Source organism: Neovison vison, chromosome 4 (genome assembly GCF_020171115.1).
Source record: "Neovison vison isolate M4711 chromosome 4, ASM_NN_V1, whole genome shotgun sequence".
Lineage (NCBI taxonomy): Eukaryota > Metazoa > Chordata > Mammalia > Carnivora > Mustelidae > Neogale > Neogale vison.
In genome coordinates this window covers 175,179,205-175,203,115 of record NC_058094.1, presented here as the reverse complement: position 1 = coordinate 175,203,115, position 23,911 = coordinate 175,179,205, and the positions used below count along the sequence as shown (strand labels likewise).

Below are 23,911 nucleotides of genomic sequence, written 5' to 3'. Positions count from 1 at the left end.
GATATTGTTATTTATATCTAAGTATTTTATAAGTGTCCTTTTCCATATATATATATATATATATATATATATCTTAGAAAATACTAGAACACCTTTAATTTTTTGGTTTCCTCTGAGCTTCTGTTCAGAAATAAAACACTAAGTATTATTTTATGTTGAATGAACATTAGAAAATCAGAATTGGGTTTTTTCTATTATGAAAAAAATATATACTCAGGGTGTCTGGTTTTCTTTGATTCAATTTGGAGAGTTTTAGGAAAGAATAAAATGAAACAGGTTTTGAAGAGGTCACTGAAACAGATGCTATCTACCATGAACTGTTTAATATTTTCTTGAATTCTTAAAGCATTTGTCATTTGAATGGAGTAAGTGTAGGACTCATATAGTATGTGTGGATTTCAAAATATGTGATTGTCATTCAAATGGAGTAAGTTTGGGATTCATATAGGTTGTAAGGATTTCAAAAGATGTAACTTTTCTTTACTCTTGAGCAGGAAGTACATACCTTCCACACGAACGTTTAAAGTTAGGCAACAGCTCACTAACTGTTAGGACAAAACCACAATTTTTGTTGCAGACAGCAAAATGTGGACAGAGATTTTTGACAAATGTCAACATGAAATGTTAATTCTAATTGCTCCGTCGAGTTGTCCTTAATTTGTGACAAGTTTGTTACAATGCAGATTTCCGAGCTGCCACAGCCCATGCGGGAATTTCACCCTGTGAAGTTCCCCAGATACACCCTCCTTTCCGTCTCACCTCTTTATTCCTAATTAGCTTGTCCCTGGGTTCTCTCAGGGTAGCATTATGGTTGTCCTGAAGTGTTTTTGATTCGGACCCACTGACAAATTAAGCCATCCAGTGTTTCGCAAAAACACAAATTTAAGTCCCCAAATTGGTAAAGCCCTACAGGTGGCATCCCAGACAGTCACCGACTGTCATCCTGCTCACCACATCCTCTCTCCAGAGGTGCTACAAGCACCCTCATACCTGTAAACTCGCTTAAGGTTTTGGCCTGTGTGTTTTAAGTTCTCATCATGGCCCCAAAGTGCCTCTTTCTTCAAGTAATAATAGCACGAGGGCCAGGCAGAGCAACCCAGTTTATCAGTGAGCAATGGAACTTAGCAGGTCTCTGAAAAAGGACACACAGGAGAATTGCAGAGGAGGAAAGAACCACGGAAAGATAGGTCTGATGCTGGTGCCGACAGCCTGTCTGTCCCTTTCCTTGGGCCAGCAGCATTCAACTAACCCAGAATCACGTCTCCATCCTTGTTCCCAAATTGCCTAACATGCAACTTATCAGGAACGTTTCAACTGCTTTCAATAGTTGAAGTCAGTAAATAGGAAGAGAAAGGGTAAAAGGGGAGGGAGGAGGAAGGCAACTAACGTTGAGACTTTCTATGTACCCTTTGAGTTGCATTTTTGACTTCACATTATCCCTATATCCCAATGGAAGCACAGAAAATCAGAGGATTTTGTTCAAGGTTATACAGTAATTAACAGAGCCAGAATTTTAACTTGTCGGTTTCCAAGACGCATGCTCCTTTTTCTACATTCTCTCAGATAGATTTATGGGAAATCACATCTACATGAGATCACAGAATTGTGGGAATCTACAAGGTCTTTGGACAACTCATGGATAGTCCATATTTATTTCATATATAAATTAGTCATGTTATTGGGGGATACCTTTACCTACAAATTACCCAAAATGATTCGGCTATTTGTAATTGATTCTGATAAAAAAAACAAAAACAAAAACAAAACAAAACAAAAAAACCCCCACAATTTTGAAACAGCATTGCATTTTCTGTTGGGGGGGGGAAATATATATATATATACACACACTAGCATATACTATATATACATACATATATATATATATACTAATACATACTAGCACTATGAAACTCAGCTGGTTAGTATTTACATATAGTTTTAGATGAAGGCAGTCTCTAAAAGGTAAATGATTTTATTAGTAGCTCTTAGATCTAAGATATAAGCTCTTAGATCTAAGATATAAGCTCTTAGATCTAAGATATAAGCTCTTAGATCTAAGATATAAGCTCTTAGATCTAAGATATAAGCTCTTAGATCTAAGATATAAGCTCTTAGATCTAAGATATAAGCTCTTAGATCTAAGAGCTACTAATAAAATCATTTACCTTTTAGAGACTGCCTTCATCTAAAACTATATGTAAATACTAACCAGCTGAGTTTCATAGTGCTAGTATATAATAAATTGTTATTTTTTAAACAGATGGCATAACAGGATAAATCTCTATGATAAATAAGAAAACTTAAAAAAATGTCTTTTTGGCACGCCAGATCACAGTTGTGTTAAAACACATGTATTCATTATTCTCATACATATCTCAAGTGACTAGAATGATAGGCCAAAGCTGGGAGAAAGTCTCATTCTCTCACAGGGTTGGGTTTTTTGTTTTGCTTGGTTTTGTTTTGTTTTTGCTTAAAGAGGGGAAAAAAAAAAAACACTATGCCATATTTCTTTTCAAAAACACGTTTCTATATATTCAGGTTTATTGATCCTAGCATAAGCTTTGCAGAAACACAAATATGACAATTATTAAAATTTTAAAATTATGTTCTATATTTATGTAATCGAAATGTATTTCAGAAATTAGGAAGATGATGGTGATATAAATGTAGAGTGAAACATTCCTTCCTATGTAGAGGTCCTTAAGTATTTTCCTCCCATGGTGACTCTGATCTTGGACAGCTGATGTGCTTTGACCATTGAGATAATAATAAATAGCCAAGTATGACAGAAATAGACACCTAAAAAGTGCTTGTTTGCCCACTGGAGTGTGCCCTTCCTGGTCACTGAGAGCCATTATGCCTCCCTGTATAAGCACACCAGGGCTGGCCCCCTGGAAGATGAGAGACTATGTGGAGAGAGGCCCGGGCATTTCCAGCCATTCCAGCTTTCCCAGAGGAAAGAGGAGGGAGGCCATCCTAAATGATTCAGCCCTACCTGAGCTGGCTTCTAAAAGACGAACCACCAGATGATCAGCACGTTAAAAAGAAATAATTCATGTTTATTGTCTTAAGCCACTGTGTTGACACTGGTTTGTTACAGAGCAAAAGGTAACCAACTCAGTACTGTTCCTCCAAAAATGTAAATATAAATCCAACTAAGACTTAGATCTGACTGAAAACTGTTACTAATTCACAGAGCTAAGAGATGGCTTCATCCCTAATCTCATCTTGATAAACAAATTAGCTGTCTGTTTTCAGGAAACTGAATTCTAGAAAGGCAATCCCACTGTCACTGATCTTCATGCAAAAGGCTGCAGGGGACAAAAGGGGGTTTCAGGGAGTGTCAAATTAAGACTGTAAAGACAAGGCAACTCATTCATAAGATTACTGTGTGTTTCACAGAAATACAAAGGCTTCAAAAATACTCTCTCTGCACCTCTCTGTCTTTCTCTCTCTCACACACACAGCTGTGCAAGTAGAGGAAACATTCAAATTCCCTAATTGCTCTAAGACCTCAGAATTTTCAGAGCTGTTATCTTTCCAAAAAGGAGACATTTTTTTTCTTCTTACAGCATCCAGTGCCAGAACAAGCTTGCCTGTTACTCTGTCACCATCATCTGTGAGACTATTTCCTTAAATGGGTATTCTTTTTAAGGTATTCTGGCTATTCCAGAAAAGCACGATTCTGAAGACTATTTAGTAGCATGAAACAATGCTTAAGTGTATATATAAAAAAAAAAAACTACAGGATTTTACATTTAGGATGAATTCAATTTTATATGAATCCTATATATTTTACATATAAAATAAGCAAAAATAAAAACATTTTAAAAATATTTACCCAAATAGTAAAGGACTTTATGGAATGGAGATTTTTATTTTCTAGTTTCTAGTTTTCATCCTCAATGGTATTAAAATATATACATAAAATATAAAATTAAAAATTAGCATAAGCTGGAAATCAATGGGGGATTATCTTAATATATAAAGTAATATTCTGAGAACCATTTAGGGAAAATAAGCAAGAAATTTAAATGAAATTACAGACGACGGACATTGCCAGGAGTGCGTACGTGTTCATTAGAGTAGTAAAAGCCAGTACAGATTTCATGTAAATAAATGATTTGATTGATAAATGGAGGTGCACGCCATCGAAGTACTTCTAAATTTTGTCATCTTGTTCATCTATACTAATGTTTTTTAATACACACTTCTTCCTTGCATTAAGAATCCCTCATTGCGAACATAACAAATTGCTTCGCTTCTCATTAGTCTTCTGCCTTATTTCTGTCCCTGTCCCAGTGCATCTTCCTCTCTCTTAAGATTCTAACGTGCAGAGAATCGGAGAAGCAAAGAAATTTTTTTAAAGCAACTCATTTAGTCATTCAAATGTTTGTAAATGTTAACCATTACTCAGACTTTCAACCTAAGCCGGTACCCTAGAAATACATCCACACAGTCCCCCTCCCCATTACTGACTATGCTGAATACTTAAGCAGTAATGGTGTTAAGAAATGCAATAAGGCATGAACCAACGGTTGCCCAGGCTGACCCAGGGCAGGACAGAGTCTGCATATTCAAGATTCCCAATTGACTGCAAGGCCATGCAGTGTGGGCTCTTCAGGTCCTGAAGAATAACAGATTCTGAAGATGAATTCTTGTACAGTGTTAAAAAGCCATCTTCCCCAAAGGTGTAAGTGAGAAGTTTATTTTTTCCTTCACACAGGATGACTTTAGGAAACGTGTTACTAACATTTTCAGCCTTATTGCATATTGGAGAGTACCCTTTCTTACTGGAATGTTTTGCAAATGAAACGTGACTTGGGTCTTGAACAACGAATGGGAATAAGAATAAGAATAATGAATATTGTAACAGAAAAAAACCGAAACCGGAGTTGCCTCCTCCCTGAACGCAATATCCACCTATTACTGACCACTGTGACCTTTCTGGGAAAAGGCATTTCCATTGGATAGGGCAGTGGCCGCAAGGCAGCAAAACACCACTCAGAGTAATTCTTTACAGATGCCAGGAACCGGAAGTTTCAAGGGAAAAAATGAAAGCCATTCACTCTTCCAATGACATAGGCCTTTGATACCACAAAGCCATTTGGGCTCAGAGCTCCAAGGTCAGGAAGGCACGTAAAGATTGGTGATTAGAGAAATACTATATCAGCAAAGTGTGGCAAGCTATTAAAAGAAACTATAGCTTTTATGATTGTGTCGCTGAAGCTCCCCAGGGCTATTTGTATTAGATATTGAGTTAAGCATAACTTATTTAGTCCCAGCATTCCAGAAAACATTTTGATGTCAGCTACTGCAGGAAAGTAAACACAAAGCAAAGGAGGAAACAGAGCTGATCTCAAACAGATAAAAATGGCGTAATTTAATTTTCTGAACCCGGGCGTTTTAGAGCATTAAGAATGAGGAATTTCAGAAGGTCCTTTCAACTTGAAAAATAAAGTTTACTTAGGCATGTGGTGGAAGGGGGAGAGAAAGAATACAGAGCTTACATTATCAACTCATTGAGCAAGTATTAACTTCCGACCAAAAAATATTTTTGATATACTTAGCGAATGGCGTCCAGGGTTATAATCTGTGAGGATGGTAACACACACACTTCCCTCCTGAGCCCGTGACTTGATAATCATGTCAGTTTTGTTTGTGCCTCTTCTCCTAGAGGGTCTAATGTTAGCATTATTCGTGACATCACTGGTTCATGAGGTGTCTAGCATTCACTGCACACTTCCACGACTATATTCTTTTTTTCTTAAGACAAGATTTTAACACTGACCATGCTCAGCATGTGACAGCCAACCCGAAAATGAAAACGCTGGCAAGGATGAGCATACCAAAAAATCTGTTCAATTCCATTTGAACCAGAGAAAGGAATGCTCGAACGCATACCCTTAGCTCACGCCAAGATCCCTGAGAAGAATTTCCTTACAGATCCTGTGAAGACTGAGCAAAACCTGGTAACTCAGAGGACAGAGTAATAGGCACCCGAAAACATTAGGAATATCAGTGTCGGCAAGACTGACCACTTGAAACAATCTTAATATAAATGGCATTGCCGTAGAAAGGAACCGGAGCAGGGACATTTTTACTTGGAACATTAGATGTTATCCAAAGGAAGGAATATCTGCCATCTTTGCAAAACAGCTAGGTAATTAGAGAAAGAGAAAGAGAGAGAGAGAGAGAGAGAGAGAGAGGAGGAAGGGGAGGAGGAAGAAGAAACATGCAGAAATGTTAATAGTGCTTGCTTCTGGGGAGTGTGGGCTTATGGGTGACTTTTCTACTTCCCTTTTTTTGCCACATTTTCTGCAAATACTATGTACTCCTTCTGAAAGGAAGAGAAAATGAAAGAGGAAGAAAACCCATGAATGATAAGAAAGCACACAGGCCTCTAATGTAAAAGACATGCCCCATGATTCCATCTCTCGTGGCCCAGGCCTTGCCATGACGAACCTGTGCTTCGACATGATCTCAAAGAAATGCGCTAGGATTTACCAGCTGCTGAAGGGAAATTGCTAGACCATTTTTAGAAGGCTGTTCCCCCAAATTCAGTATTTGAGACTTTGCCTTCCTCGCTCAGTCTTTTGCTCTCAGAACTCTTAAGAGTTCTTGCATTTGTGTCTTCCCTAGCAAAGGAACTCTCCTGGTTTCTTTCACTCGTTTCTCCTCAAAAGTTGTTTTCATTTCTTTGTGGCAAAACTGGTAACTCCAGCAAATATTCTGTAAATCATCTCTCTTGCCCAAGGCTGATGACATTCCGGGAGCATGTGAAGATGACCACTGCTGCTGTTTGGCTTGATCATTGTCTGTGACAAACGGTTGTGAAATGTTGTCAGAACCACCTGCAGTTGTGCGGCTGTCCAATTCCTCACTCGGGTAATCATAAGAATGACCTCAGGCTCATCCCTGTTGTGGTTATAGAACGCTCATATCACCACATAATACACGATATGCTCTATTATACTGCGTAATAAGCACAGCATAGAATCTGTTATATAAATATGCAACTACAACACAGTTTTATAATTTGTGGTGAAGTTTAAGATAATGTAATTATAATTGTGTGGGCAATCTAGTCCAGTGATTAGTTTGAAATAAATGGTTTAATGAAATTATCATTTTGGAATACTATGTAAACAGAGCCAGCGAATGGTCACCACCTGAAGGAAGAGGGTAAGGAAGAGGAAAAGAAAGGATATTAACAACAAAAGCAACCTGTCATATTTTAACTGTACGTTTCATAAGGCAGCATCTGTTAGGAGAAAAGCTATTATAGATTCTAACTTTCAAAAGTAAAACTCCAGTTTGAGTGCCCTCGGCAAAATTGTCCTACGTGTAATACAGGAACGGTTCACTACCTAGGTACAGTATATGCAAAATACTAGCAAAATAAATAATAGTGTGAGAGAAAACAGAGGTATTATTCTTCAGGCAACTGAATTTTCTCAAAAAAAAAAAAAAGGAACAATTCTTAAGGGCATGCTTCTCTCATTTCTATTTCTTTTGGGTAGTTTTAAAGAAAGTTCAGGTGAGGATAAACTCCTGTTGGACAGTCATAAACCAACCATTCATTGTACAGTCAGAATGCTAAGGAACACAAACCTGACATCAAGGTAAAAATAAACCCTGTATCTCTATCGTTGGCAACATTTTGAAAACACCAGAGAGATTATCGAGCGAACTGCTCATTCTTTTACCATGGCTCCCTGAGTCCCATTCTGGTCACTGGAAGTGTCACGAGGCTATATAACAGGCTCCTTCTGTGTATCTCAGGGCAAGCATCCACTTTCGGAATCAATCTACTAAAATGTTAAGTACACACGGACTGTAGCATGTAAACATAGTCCTCATCTCTTGTTGACATTTGATGTGGATAGTATTTGCTAAATAGCATGGCAGAAAAAGGTGGGGAAACACAAAGCTCCCGCATAATTTTAGTATTTCCTCTATGTGCGTTATCTGGTGTCCCCTCCTCAAAGAGTCCACCTATAGACCCTCTAAGGATTCTTTTCTAACTTGAGTGGTGGCCCGAAGCACTTGTGCAGATGGAGTTGATAATGGCGCCATCACTTCTGCCCCATCACCCCACAGAACACCTGTTGCCCCACCAGACCGAGTTTCCTCCATTCGTCCTGGTTCAGGAGGAGATCTAAGATGTGTAACTGGTTTGTTTAGAATCATGCTTATGCCTCTCTTATGTCCCTGGTAATTCCATACGTACAGCAACCTTGGAAGGAAATACTACTTCGCTCCTTTAGGTAAAGCATCAAGAAAGCTTAGGGTTTTAATAACAACAAAAACAAAAGGTCACCCTCACGCCTATTTAAATGAGAGAAAACAAGGAGTAGAAGGAAGGACCTATCAAACATACCTTCTTTTATTAATACTTTTAAATAGCAAAGAGACTCTCCCAAGGGTACGGCCCTTTGAAGATAAAGGTCCATTTGCATAAACTGAGGGGCCTCTTTAATGCAGTTTTCATTATCTTGACTCCGAAGTGACTGATGTCAAGATCAAGGGAGTCAATCAGGGCAGATACACTCCAGGACACCCCGGAGAAATAAATCAGCCCATCCTCTCCACTCAGGAGAGTCCCTCTCCACGAAAGGGATTTGTGAGTCCCCTTTCTGAAACAGGAGGCCAAGTTCCATTACTGTGAGGACTGACTCTCATCCCTTAGAAGTCTCTCATTCTTTACGTTAATTGGGGTCCCCTGCCTCGGTTATCTCAGAGGCTAATGAAGTTTGGAGACAAACCAGTTCTTGACCATGTCTTGCCCTCTGAACACTCCTGGGAAACTAACCCCATCCAGCCTTTTATCTCCTTATTTTAAAGACAGAAAATTAACTGAAGAAAATGTGTGCACGGTCCCTTGGGGAGTGAATGTGGTCTGGGTCTTCTTGTGAGAAGAGAGGGGCACAGGAAGGAGAAATCACCACGGTTCATTAGATCCTATGTGACAATTCATCCTCCCTCAGCCATTTTCTCCCATCTGCAAAGGCACGTTGGCCATGAATTGTCTATCTGTTTGCTTTTTCTTTACTTTGGGAAAGTGTCTACATGGCCTCTGTAATCTGATGTGTTACATGGTGCAGTGGGCCTACCCAGTCACCATAGGGGTAGGTGAATTAAAAATGTCATCGTTTGGTCTTTATTTCATAAGCTTGACTTAGTGCTGTTTTCACTTGCAAAATACAAACGTGAAAACTATAATTTATTATGGTACTAGCAATTCAAGATGTTTTGCTTGGATCCTATGTGTACCACCGGTTACCAACATTCCAGCCTATTTTGCTTTAGTTGGCTACTAGTTTACTACCCTCAATTTCATTCTCTAAATCTGTGTTTAAAAACAATTTAACAGCACTTTGATTCTGTTTGGAAAAGCAGCTATGGGTGCCCTCACTGATGCACAGCAACATTTTAAATGTGATTAGTAAAATGTCATTTTAAGGCAGATGACAGAGAGCAAATGTCTTCATTAGTGATTCCTTAATTCTACACATGCTATTTTATTAGAGTAAATATCGGAGGTATTCGTACACTTCAGGAGTGTATGAAGGGGTTATTTCAATTATAGGCATTGGAGTGGTCTTGAAATCCCAGTCTCCTTGAAGTCATGAATCCTATTGCTAGAAGATTCAGCCTCCCTGCTCTATGAGCAGCCCCTACTGGACGACTAATCAATTTGTGCTGTTGCTGGACTAGAAGCATCCATTCTTTCTCATTTTTATCCTTCTCTCTCAGTGTGCTGAGGGCAGAGAGGGATTTTTTTGCTTTTCTCTTTAAAAGTAAGCTGTGTTACTTTCTTCTCTGATAATGAATATTTAGTAGAAAGTTACATCACATAATCCTATAAAGACAAACTGACCTGAAAATTGAATGATGTTATGCTTACTAAGTAATTCATTTAGAAATCTTAAATTGAATCTCTTCTCCCATTCAAAACTATTTTCTGTACATAATAATAACAGAATCTTGTTAGTTTTAATACGTGAATCCTAATAACTATTAGGAATATGTTACAAGAGACTAAGTATAAATAAAGATATATTTGTTTGATTTGGTGATCTCTCCTTTTAACAAAAAAATGTCAGAGATGACCCTTATTGCTACATATTGGTTACTATGGGTCCAAGGGCTTTAATACTATCTACACTGATCGAGTTTTAATTCTTTGCTACTATATAAAAATAAACTAGTGTACATGTTATGCATATCTTATCACAATATAAACATTAAAAAGCCAAAAAAAAATCAGTGTATAAAGCATCATACTGCTAACATACTTATCACCAGATAGTGAATATGCCTATTTTCTTTACTGCCAACATCTCACTATAATATAGGGTGTTTGTTTTGTTTCCAAAAAATGATAGGACAAAAAAATTCACTATTTGCTAGTATCCAAATGATATACTTCCTTTTTTAAGATAAACTACGAATAGGTACTTTGATAAAGTGCTTGCATTAGATACCTGATTGTCAGCCCCATCAGATGCTTTAGGTACACTTTTTATCTGTAAAACCAGCAAACAACCAAACTCAGCCATACAATGCCAAGAAAATATTGTACTAATCAGATCTCCAATAACTGTCTGTGGCCAACAAAGTCTCTGGAATAAGGTACTAACAAGAAATGCTAAACTTTGTCTAAGATAAACGAACTTAGAGCCAAATCTGTTTTTTTCCACATGCCACAAAACAGTTAAGAGAGATGGTTTGGTATAGATTACATTTCACTTCAGCTGTTCGATACCTGAAGACCAGGACTGAGGAATTCAATGTCCTATGTAAGTGGTTCAAAAAGTAAGTTCAGTAGAACAGCAACATTTGGAAAAATGTCATGGTCCTATTTTTTTTTTCCCCAAAGACTTTATTTACTTATTTGACAGACAGAGATCACAAGTAGGCAGAGAGCCAGGCAGAAAGAGAGGGGAAAGTAGGCTCCCTGCGGATCAGAGAGCCCGATGCAGGGCTCTATCCCTGAACCCTGGGAATCATGACCCGAGCTGAAGGCAGAGGCTTTAACTCACTGAGCCACCCAGGTGCCCCCATGGTCCTATTTTTTAACCTCAAGTTTTACAGAAATAAACTGCTTTGTTGCAGGACTTCTCAGATCTATGCATTTCCTAAAGTTCATTGGGTGTCTCCCAAAAGCTTCCATATGATTCAAAGTCTCTTGGGAACATCTCTCTGGACTCATGTTTGGAAACACAGTTGGGAAAATTCTCTCTAAAGACATCCAGCCTTTCTACTTTATAAGCTCTTAATGGAAGTGATACTTCTATCCTTTCCAACCTGCAGTTACTGTACTGAACATCTACTCTGTAAAGGGACCTGAAATACGCTGTCCCTTCTAAAACTCACCGTATTGGTCTTAGGAGATGAATATTACCTACTCTGTCTCAATGAGGGGGAACTATGGACTCAGAGCTTAAGAGGTCACATGAGGGGGCGCCTGGGTGGCTCAGTGAGTTAAGCCGCTGCCTTCGGCTCAGGTCATGATCTCAGGGTCCTGTGATCGAGTTCCGCATCGGGCTCTCTGCTCAGCAGGGAGCCTGCTTCCATCTCTCTCTCTGCCTGCCTCTCCATCTACTTGTGATCTCTATCAAATAAATAAAATCTTTTTAAAAAAAAAAAAAAGAGGTCACATGAGGAGTGAATGGCTAGGATTTAAACCCAAGATGTGCTGATTACAAAATCCACCTCCTTTCCCTTACACTGTGTGGCACAAATTGTTCCTTTTTGGCAAAACTCGTTAGTGGTTCCTCTGGCATGTCTAGGTCATGTAACTTCATCAGGCTCAAGATGCTCTACCCAGCATTAGCAACCCTGATGGTTTGATCTTTGACCACCTCATACTATGGTAACTCAACGTGAATTTGTCTAGCATGGAAAAATTAGCACATTTGATGCTAATTTTATGTAGAACACTATCCATTCTAAAGAACTGCCATTTATAACACATAGGTAAGATGAAGAATGCATACATGTTAAAATGGTAATCAAAGAGAAATGTGGAAACAGTCAGAAGAAATTTGTGTTAGAGAGCAGTTGGAGACCAGTGTTCATGTCAGAGGTGGTTTCTGTTTTTCTCCCCTTTACCTACAAGCCAAGTACTACAAAGTCAAAAACCATCAGACAACTCCGTCTACCTCACAGTAACAAGGTATCAAAGCCCACAGAAACATCAGCATGTAATTTAGGTTATGTTCACTCTTCGGCACTAAAATGAATATAAGATTGGAATGAGCAACACAAAGTGACCAACCCGCCAGAAAAGTTTTGGGAAAACATATTCAAACTTCTGGGTCATCTTGGTCATTGCTTAGCATTAACTGGGACGTACTCCATGTTTATAAAGTAGAGAATTTTTTTCCTATTGGTGAACAAAAGATGACCCTCCTATGCACAAAACAAATTTGAGTCCACAAATGGATCTGAATGCTTTGTTGTTTCTGAGATCTACCAAAAGTCCTACCTACTATGCATGTGAAATTATTGTAACCCAAATAAAATGAGCATTTTTCTCAGAATTCTCTAAGAGAATTCCACAAGAGTCATTCAGAGATAAATATGCATTAACAAATATTTTATAATATCAGTAATTGGTTTTTTTTCTTTATAATTCCTTAGTGGAAAACTATAATCACATGTTGTAAGATCACATGGAAATATACCTCTGTCATGAGTGAGGGCAGGTGAATTCCCTACAGGAATTAAACGACTCTATTATATAACTTTTTTAAAAAAAAAGATTTATTTATTTATGTGACAGGCAGAGATCACAAGTAGGCAGAGAGGCAGCCAGAGAGAGGAGGGGGGAAGCAGGCTCCCCACTGAGCAGAGAGCCAGATGTGGGGCTTGATCCCAGGACCCTGGGATCATGACCCGAGCTGAAGGCAGAGGCTTTAACCCACTGAGCCACCCAGGTGCCCCATATTATATAACTTTTAATAAGAAAAAAAGGCATGATGCCAAAACTTGCTAGTTGCATACCCTATGTCTCATCTGCAAAATAATTTATATAATAAATTATTATAAAAACAATTTATAAAATATTAAAACTTTATAAAATTTTATAAAATATAAAATATATTTTATAAAATTTTATAAAAATATTACAAAATAATTTATTCTGTTCAACCTAATTTAAAGAGACATTTCTCTCTAAATAATTACAGTTGTCTTTTCTCTAGAAAAAAAATAATGTATAATATATATTATAGCAACATTTTTTGCACAAGTGGTACTTTACCAATTTGGCTTGGGTGGAAATAGAGGGCTCCTTCTCATTTTCAGAACAGCAGCAAGAATATAAAAAGTGTTCTAAGTGGGGGGAACGAGAACACAGAGACTTCTGCCAACATTAGAGAATTGCCTGGAGGGAACGGTGGTTCCACAAGGGAAGAACTGGCCAACAAGTTCTGCTCACAGCTGCCTCTTCAGCCCCAGTATGCAAAGGAGAGTCAAAGTTCAGAGATAACATTTTCTGGTCAAAAGGAAAATAGAGTATTCCAATATTCCTATCATACCATCTATAAACAGCTGTGGGGTATGATGTGCAAATAGCTGAGGTCCATAAACGCAAACGGAAGTCAGTGCATTTTCACATATTGTTGCCAGCAACGAGTTCTTGCAAAAGCTCGAACGTGCTTCTGTTCTCATCTGGTCTTCTTGAATGTGAGGTCTGAATGAACATCTCCTCTGGTAATAGCTAAGGGGGCTCTTGCGGAAAGAGCTGGGGAACAGGCCGCCACGTGCGGGAGGAGCAGACCTGGCAAGACCGCTCCCTGAGCATCAGTGCCTCATTCCAGTCCCTGTCTCTATGCCTTTCTTAAGGGTGCTCAGCCCATTTGATGAAGTACTGCTGTTTGATGTCAATAAATCTTGGTAAGGGGAAAAATTACCCACACAAGAATGTCTTATTCAACACTTTAGGATGAAATTTGTGCCCTCCCTTATATGATAGATGCAAGAATGCAATTCCATTTCTCAATAAAATGTGGACACTTTGGATTATCCCCTCTCCCTAGATGTAGTATTTTAAGTCAACTCCAGCCACAGAAAAATACACAGCCAACTAAATCAACAGCATCCAGCTTAAATCCAAGGAAATTAGGCATTGATGATCCAAATGGCTGCAGGTACAACATGACCGGTAAACCCATCGGGTTCAGCACTAGTCCTTATGGCTCCGTGGTTGCCCAAATTGGCTAGAGCCAACATTGCAGTAAAACCATAAGCCAACAAAAGCTTTAGCCTTAGTGTGAAAATTTAAAAAAAAAAAATTAAGAATATCAAGCACTTTCTTTTGGTTATAATACATCCAATGTTTTCTAAAACATTTCTGTTGGGATCTTTTGGTTATAATTATTTCTTCTCTCTCAATCGGAATCATTCCACACTGACCCTTTAGGTCCTCTGCAGCAATTACCATTGACCCTTGTGACATTGCTTCTCAGCTGTATCCTACTAGAAAAGCCTACACAAATTCCAAATTTCTGAATTTTGAAAATCGTAACGGAGCCCATAGTAATCTCTGACATCTCTCTACTGCCTCCCATGTGTTAGTTTATTTTTTTCCTCATGTGTTAGTTTAAACTCACTATTTATTCCATAGTGAGAGAAGAAAATGTATTCATGGGGGCTTGTTACAACGTTTGGAAGAGGGAATTGCCCCAAATCCAAATTAAGCATTTCTTCCTTGAGGTTCAGACAGCCTCTAGCAACAAATTTTCATGTGCCAATGGTATTTATGCTTATTTTTCAATGTAAAATATGGTGCAAACCATAGTTTTAATTTAGCTGCTCCTACATATTAGTTTCATTTTATGTGAGAGAATGCAGGTTTAAAGCAATAAAGTGAAATCATTTTTAAAGTGGACCATAATTGAGACTTCCCTTAAGTTAGACTAATTTTCCCCTTCTTTTACTGAGTCAGTGAGGTTTTAATTTTTGTCAGTGGAAAATGGTCTGTGCCAGGTAGCTAACAACAGTTCAAGTGTCTCATGGAAAGATATTTACTTGTCTTAACCTTTCTTTGCAACTGTTAGGGTACTTGTCATTTTGACTTCCTTTCGGCTAGTGACCTCTGCCCTGCTCCAATTTAAAGATAAACTGAGAGACATTTCTTCTGGATGTGTGCTTATTCCAGTTTTTCAGTGGAACCAGGGAGAATCTGGCTGCCCTCACTGTCTACCTCCTATTTGAGAGGACTTACGGGATAAGTAATTTAGTACTGGAAGAGGGAAATTCAGAAAGAGCAGGGAAAAAAAAATGATGTGCTAGTTCTTAGAAGTAAGCCCAGACAAATCAAAATAAGAAAAGGAAAACTGTGAGAGATAATAAGAAATCTTTCACGAGTTAGCTTTTATCACATTTTATGTGAGCATATGCGGTAGTATTTTTCAAATAATTGTTTTAGGGGAGGGTATGTGCTTTTGGGTAAATTGGAAGGGGAGATGAACCATGAGAGACTATGGACTCTGAAAAACAATCTGAGGGGTTTGAAGAGGCGGGGGGGTGGGAGGTTGGGGTACCAGGTGGTGGGTATTATAGAGGGCACAGCTTGCATGGAGCACTGGGTGTGGTGAAAAAATAATGAATACTGTTTTTCTGAAAATAAATAAATTGGAAAAAAAATAATTGTTTTAACTAGGTGACTAGAATTGGGGTTAAGCGAATCATCTTTTGTACATCTTTTTGTACATAGTGTGTTTCTATACCAAGTCTCTAAACAATAACACAGAACACTATATAGAAGTTTAAGGATAAGCATTTCCTATGTCACCAGTGGCTTTGTACAGTAGCATCTTTCCTTCACCTTATCCCGCTGAGAATATAATTCTTGGTGTTGCTTTTGAAATCTAATTGTTCTCTTGTTGATAAACTATGGGAATTGATATTCAAGTGTGATCAAAATGATGACAAGAAAAACAATTACTCTAAATAGTACACACTATTGCCTAATACATACCATATACATGGATCATCACATACATAATGTGTAGGTGTGTATGTATGTCTACATATATAAGCTCATACATATATTATCCTTTTCATTCCATTTGTAAATTATATAGGCTGTTTGTGGGGTTTCTATGGTTTTGTTAGCTTGTAAAGGGAAATCTGATAGGCAGCTCACTCCTTTACACATTACATTATGGAAAAACTCTACAGAGAGCATCTAGCCAGACTTTATAGTAGATAATGGGGAAAATTTATAGCATAAAGACTAAAACGATCTTTATTACAGGAGACCAGACCTCAACATGCAATGGGGGAAAGTGTCTCCCTTGTGAGAAAACATAATAAAATATGTCCATCTAACTATCTGTGAAACCCTGAAGAAATACTGGTTTCCCCCCTTCCCTCCCTTTCTGAATTCCTATTGATTTGAGTCAGGCTATCTTAGGCCACTAATTAACCTTCAGGCCTTTGAGGTCAACTCCTTGGATCTGTTCTTTATATACCAAAATGTTTTATTTCTCAGTGAATGTTAAACATACCTGAATATTGACTATATGTAAAAATATTGATATACTGTATCTGCTAAAATGCCTGGAGTTATAGAACTGAATAAAAAATTCACTAAAATAACTTTGAATAGCACAGGTGTTATTTACCCTAATACAGAAATTTCTTTCTCATCAATGGGAGTTCTTTTATCGAGGGGAGTTCTATGACAGTATCAATGATAACTTAAACATACTATCATAATTAAGGCTTATCTTTGAATATTTGTCATTTCCAAAAATCTTAAACTAGTCTGTGGTTTTGCATGCAAATGTACATGAAGGGAACCAGCATGACAAGTTGAGTGGAAGGTTTATTTAAGCTATAACGACTGGAAGCAATTGAACTAGGCCTACTTACTAGCTTGTACACTGAACAGCTTACTGCTTGTGATGGAAAATGTGCTGACCTAGGAAATGTGCACATAGAGAAGTAAACTTAACAAAGCTAGAAGGTTCAAAAGCATAAATATTCATTATTTATATTAAGTCACAGGGCATTTGGAAAATTCAACCTTTAACTAGTTACATTATGAACATATAAGCTATTATAGGTATATCATATGTACCTAACATATTTATCTAATAGCTATTTGTATATGTGACTTATCCTTTCACCAGATAATAAACTTACTAGAGCCAGGCAGGATCATACCCACCACCTAAACAAGGTCCTGCATGTTACAGAGGTGTAAGTAATTTAAAAATGTAGAAATGAAGATTGAAACTAGCTTAATTAACATTATTTTCTGAGTATCTTTACATATAAAGGAGAGAGGATTCCAGCCTTCTTTGTAAACCTAATGTTCTTTTTTTTTTTTTTCTTTTTAAGATTTTATTTATTTGACAGACAGAGATCACAAGTCGGCAGAGAGGCAGGCAGAGAGAGAGGAGGAAGCAGGCTCCCTGCTAAGCAGAGAGCTCGATGCGGGGCTCAATCCCAGGACCCTGAGATCATGACCTGAGCCGAAGGCATCGGCTTAACCCACTGAGGCACCCAGGCGCCCCTAAACCTACTGTTCTACTACAATAATTAAGAGGAGGGGGGAAATGACTTTGTGTAAATGTTAGTAGACAGAATTAAAACCACACAATCTACTGGGCAGGCTATGGATATTTGAGCCAAGAATTCATGCTAAGTTTAGTATTGAAATTTGTGGGAGATATATATATATATATATATATATATATGGAATGAACATATAATCAAATTTAGTAAATTAAGTAAATTTCACATCAAGTATGAAAAGTAAGTATTGAAGAGTCCAGGATCCCATAAATGACATTTTGCATGTCTTTCGAGCCATGGCCACTAAGTTTTATGAACGAGAGTTAAATAGATGAATTAAAAGATGGTAAGGAAGGTATTTAGCCAAAAGAAAAAAGCAGGGCCACAACTGTGAAGCCACTCATACAAGGACTTCCAGACTCCTAATAGCTTTTGTCTTTCACTTTTGACTTTACTTTCTCTAAGTGCTAGCACATTTTCTTCAGAATAATTGGAAGGAAAAAGAAAGACTTGGTTGAACCATTAACAGACTAATAAATAGCTTTCTGATTTGAAGATGAAGGAGGTATATTTTTACTTGACTCGGTAGTCTGTGTCAGATCTGAGGATTTGTTACAGATTACCACAAACTGGCTGCGAGGCTCCAAGTCCTCTCTCAGCCTCTCTGCATTAGGACTGGGCTTAGAATTTGAACTCAGTCCTTTTCTAAATGCCTGACCTAAGGCAACTGTTTCGCCATTCTGAAGCCTCCATTTCTTCATCTGTAATTAAGAGATGGTGACTAACTGATATAAGTTATGTTACATTTATATAATATAGTATACATATGTGTGTGTGTGTGTCTATAAATGTAAACTGCTGGCCACTGTCTCTGGATTTAATTAAGTCTCAATACAGACTAGCTTTTACTGTTGTTATTGTCACTATCTAATATCCCTGCCAATAATAACATTTTGGCCTTCTGTACTCTTTTTAATGCTGGGCCACACTGCCTTTGCATATATTTTATAACTAACTTAGTTGTATTGTTTTCACTCATGAAAAATATCAAAAACTGTCAGCACAGAATGCATTCCTCCTACCTCCCTGCCTTTATGTAGAAATCTATTGGTCAAGCTTGGTTTAAAAATGCTAAATCAGCATTCGCTTAGGTTTTTTGTTTTTTGTTTTTTTTAATTTTAAGCATTTGACAAGACTTTTTTCTCCTTAACCTGTTACAATCTTGAAGGAAATTATGTGAAAGGAAAAGGAAAAAAGGAAATTAAAAAAATAAGGTGGACATTCAACATTGGTCTACCTGCCTGATAGCTATCAATGAAAGTATAAATACTTCTCATCTTTGTATGTCAGGTTGGGGTACATACACACACACATTGGTATACAGATATATATACATGCATACATATGTTAATGTATACACATCTACCTGTTTTTTTATCAAATTATTTTATAAGCCAACTATCTTCTGGGGTAGGGAATAAGATTCTCAAACCATTGAAGCGTAAGTGTGTCAGCTTTTTGGACCTTGATCTTATTTTTAAAATTAAGAGATGCATTATTTAAAAATTGCATGCCTTTCTCAAAGGAGATCCAATCATTAGTACATAGCAAAAGACACCTTTAAATCATCTAAAAAGGATCGACTGCCATGTTAATCAAGGCTCTTTCAGTAACTCATTGTAACTTTCCTAGCTGCCAATACTATTAAGATTGTTTTGCTGATCTGCATGAGTTAGTGATTGAAATTCTTATCAAAAAAAAAAAAAGAAATTCTTATCTGAGAGTAAAAACGAACTTCAAAATTTTAAAAAGTTACATAATCACAGTTAACAATAGTCAAATATAACTACATCAAATGTAAAAATTTCCATCAGTAAAGAAAATAATCAACAGAGGAAAAAGTCTACATACAGAATGGGATAAAAATATTTGAAAAGCATATATTCAATAAGGAATTAACATTCAAAATATATTAAGAACTTGTACAACTCAACAACAACAAAATAACCTGATTTTAAAATAGGCAAAGAATTTGAAAAGACATTTCTCCAAAGAAATATACAAATGGCAAAGATGCATATGAAAAGATGCAAAAATTACTAATCATCAGGAAGTGAAAATCAAAACGGAATAAATTATCACCTCATACCAAATATAATGGCCACTGTCCAAACAAACAAACAAAAAGTAACAAATGGTGTCAAGGATGTGGAGAAAATTAGAATTATCCTATGATCCAGCAATCCCACTTCTTGGTATATATCCCAAGAAAATGGAAATAGGATCTCAAAGAGATAATCGCACACCCATTTCACTACAAATTATTCACAATAGCCACAAGGTTGAAAAAAATCATATATACATATATAGAGAAAGAGAGAGAGTTAGTATTACTCAACCCTAAAAATGCAACTCTGCTGTCATATGCTATAACATGGATAAATCTTGTTATAGCTAAGTGAAATAAACAAGTCACAAAAGATAAATAATGCATGATTTCGTGTATGTGAGTTATCGACAATAGTCAAACTCACACAAACAGAAAATAGATTGTGGTTACCAGGTGCTGGGGTAAGGAGAAAACAGGGAGTTGTTCCAGGGGTGTAGACTTTCAATTTTGCATGATGAAAAACTCTATAGAGATCTTTGTACAGTAATGTGCATATAGTTAACACTACTGGGCTGTACACTTACAAATAGCTTATATGTTAATTTTTTTTAACTATGGTAAATAAGTTCTGTAAATGAAAGCATAATCACAAAATTTCACAAATGGAAAACTCAACCCCAGGGGCGCCTGGCTGGCTCAGTCGATAGAGTATGCTACTCTTGATCTTGTTCAAGCCCCATGTTAGTATAGAGATAACTGAAATATAAAATCTTTTAAAAAAAGGAAAAGAAAAAAGAAAAAGAAAACTCGACCCTAATATCTTGACTCAAATTTTGATAATTCCAGTTTGTAACAACAAGTTGAGTTGAAATACAATTAAAAATCGATTTCTAAAAAAAAAAAAAAAAAAAAAAATTTGATTTCTGCCAACAATATCCTTCCATTTTAATGAATGAGTGAAAAAAGGCAAAATCCTCAATTTTCCTAAAAGAAACCGGCGATGTCTTTGATAAATCTTCTCCACTGACATAAAACAAAAATATCAACTATTATACGTCTCAGTGGCGCTCCCTCTCAGAGTAACTCAGTATACAGCAGAGACCATGTGCCTGTGGCGTAGAAACCTCAAGATCTTCCCTATACTCAGTCTTCAGGAGGTCTAGGCACAAGATGTCAAACCCTTTGCTGAACTCTGAGTTGTACTCACAGGTAGCAATGGTCCTTGGACAGTTGACGTGAGTTATGATCATAGTTCTGCAACTTAAGAGCTAGAACATTTTGTGCTTTATATATATTTTTACCATGGTAGCACAAATGACACTGTATTTTCTCCATTTGTTTACTTGTCCATTTCTCCAAGAGACTGTAAATTTAGAAGTCCATATGGCTACCTCATTTATCTTGCCATTCTGTGGTCGTCTTCTCATTCCCTGGCTCAAGTCCCAAGCTCAAGTAGCTGTTCAGTACACATGGATTGAATTGGCCTGAACTATTACTGATTATATATAAACTGAACTGCAATTTAAAAAAACAGGTGAAGGACTCTGGTTAATTTACGTACCTAGCCACATACATGTAAGTTACATGCAATAAAATATTAGGCTGATATGTAAAGAAATCTGAATTAATGTTTCTTACAAGTCAAATGATTGCTTCACTCTTTTGACATAGGTGCTTTTATTGACATTCTTGGAAATATCTATTTGAAATTGCATAGTTACTTCCCCCATGGTTAATTTTTTTGTAACATAAATTAGAATTTTATAAGGGTTTGTTTTTAAAAAGAAATCAGTTTATATTATTTAGTGCCTACATTCAAGTTTCTTCTTTCAAGTTAATAATGAATACTCTTAAAAAACCTTAGGCAGATCTCTCTGAATTAACTCCTACCTCATTACTCATTTCAGACTTTACTCATGTTCTACTTTATAACATTTTCAATAAAATCGCAATACTGAAAAAGAGAGCTCTATGAGAAATTGCTGTGTTTCAGTCACAAGTTCATTCTCTATAGAGAATATGGGCATTCCTCAATATTAAAAATATATTCATTCTTAAAAAGTTACCACCACAGGAAGTTTTCTTATATAGATACTGCATAGTAAAATCAATGTGTGGTGGTGTATGGATGCCCTTGGGGGGGGAAAAAACACACTCTAAATATGTAGTTAAAATAAGATAAAAATCAAAAAGGAATCACACATAGAGAATGAGAGAATATAACAATGGATCTCAAAATAGAAATAATAATGAGAGATTTAAGTGCAGTTCCTCTGAAGGACTGATGCTGAAAAGCCTTAGAAGATTAAAAGCAGAGCTTTCACTTGGCTGTTGTTTGCTTGCTCTTAAACAAAACACAAAATCCCTGCAGCTCACAGGTCCCTAAGAAAATTTAGGCTTGACATGGGTGATGGCAGCCATATTAACCATGGGGTCATTATAAATGTCTACATTGTGAATGTAAATTATGTTGTAGGAATTATGTTGGCTAAGAGGATTTACATATTTAGGTTTTGATGTCCTTTTCTTTTCCATTTAACATTTTTATTTAAAAAATAATCAAAAGGTAAGGATCTTCTCTGCAAATTATATCAAAGCGAAATATGCCAATTATTCTTTGGAAAATTCTGAATCTATCAGAAAGCCATAAATATATTAGCTCTGGAACAAAGATACTTCCTTTGAGACTGATTGTCATGTATTCAGTATAGGTCTGTCCCACTGGTTGCTCCAAAGGCCAGGAAATGTCAGAGGTTAGGAGTTGTGTCTTGGCACTTAGGACAGTAGTACACACTGACTAGATGCTCAATGTGATTGACTTTAACTCTTGGAGGACGTGATTAAGTCCATATGCAAATCCTCTTGAAGTTCTAAACTGTGCATGTGTCTAAAATTAATTAAGAATCTCAAATATGGGACTCCCAATTTTAAAATATGGATATTCAGATAGATTTATCACACTGGACAAGTCACTTTGATTCAGAGAAATTGCTGTTAATTCAGCTGGAAGTTTAGGCAGATGTCTTCATTGCAAATCAGAGACCCAAGCTGCAGTATGTATTTTTCAATCTCTTTCTTTTCCAGTGCTCTTCATTAATTTTAAAGCCTGAAAAGTATTAGGAATATAAGAGTGACTGGAATCTGACTAAAGAGAATTTTTAAAATTTGAGCATATCAATTAAAAAAGAAAAAAATTTAAAATGTCTTTGACCTTGAAAGGGAGACTAAAATACTGGGAAAAATCCTTGAAGTGACTAAATGCGTTAACCACCATCCTTTCTATGAAAACAAAACTAAAATATCCTTATCCAAAATAGCCAATGAAATATTCTCTTTTTCAACAGTAAATTCACCAACAGATTTAGAGATTTTGCAAGATAAAGAAAATCACATTAAACATACACATGAACCAATAAAAGAAGCTTGATTTAAAATGACAGTTTGGCAGCTAAGTTGGGGTTAAAATGATTCAATGACAATTGTTTTGAATTTCTACTAACACAGTGGTAACAAGCTGACTAAAAATTTCCGACGAGAAAATGATAATATTCTCCAGCCTATATTAAGCACAAAGAGCGACAGCTCTTCTTCACTTCCTTTTTTTACCTTCCCAAAGCCAAAATGTTATCATTTTGTATAAATGAAAATCAAAGCCAAATGGGGAAAATGCCAAGATTTGGCTGAGCAAATAGTCAAAACTTCAGTGGTTTTATCTGCAGCACGCTGAGCGACCAAACAAAGCCAAGATATTGTCCATCTTTTTGACAGACAAAGAGTCTCTGAGGTCCAGAGTGACATGCCCGAAGGCTGGCACGTGATTGGGCTAATTAAATTAAATAGCAGGAAACAGCTTTTCCATATGCCACTGCCTGGCCACACACAAACTGTAACAGTAAATCTTTTCTACTACTCAAGGAAAAACGTAACCATTAAAAAATATACAGTATCAACACATCATCCCAGAATCAGAAGTTGAATATTCACATAACTTCCCTGGCCTGGACTTCAATGCCAGAAGTCTAAGAACTTCCTAATTCACTTCAGGGAGCCATCCAAAAGCCCATGGTAATTAAAGAGGATGAAAAAGACACACACACACACACACACACACACACACACCCAGCCACATCCACCAAAGTTTATCAGCCTTTTAAGCCAATATTCTGATTGCTTTGAAAACACACTTCTCCACTAAATCAAATCAAAACCTCAATACTTCTGAATCCAGGTTAAAATCTATTTTCTACCACTTTTATATCC

General features: G+C 36.8%; 1 protein-coding gene and 1 pseudogene across 15 annotated transcripts in view; both read right to left on the bottom strand.

Annotated features, from left to right (window-relative positions):
• The window catches only part of HDAC9 (histone deacetylase 9), an 872,408-nt gene that overhangs the window by 342,910 nt on the left and 505,587 nt on the right, over window positions 1-23,911 (bottom strand). The window lies entirely within an intron of this gene.
• Window positions 1-23,911, bottom strand: part of LOC122905270 — a 51,215-nt pseudogene that overhangs the window by 16,376 nt on the left and 10,928 nt on the right.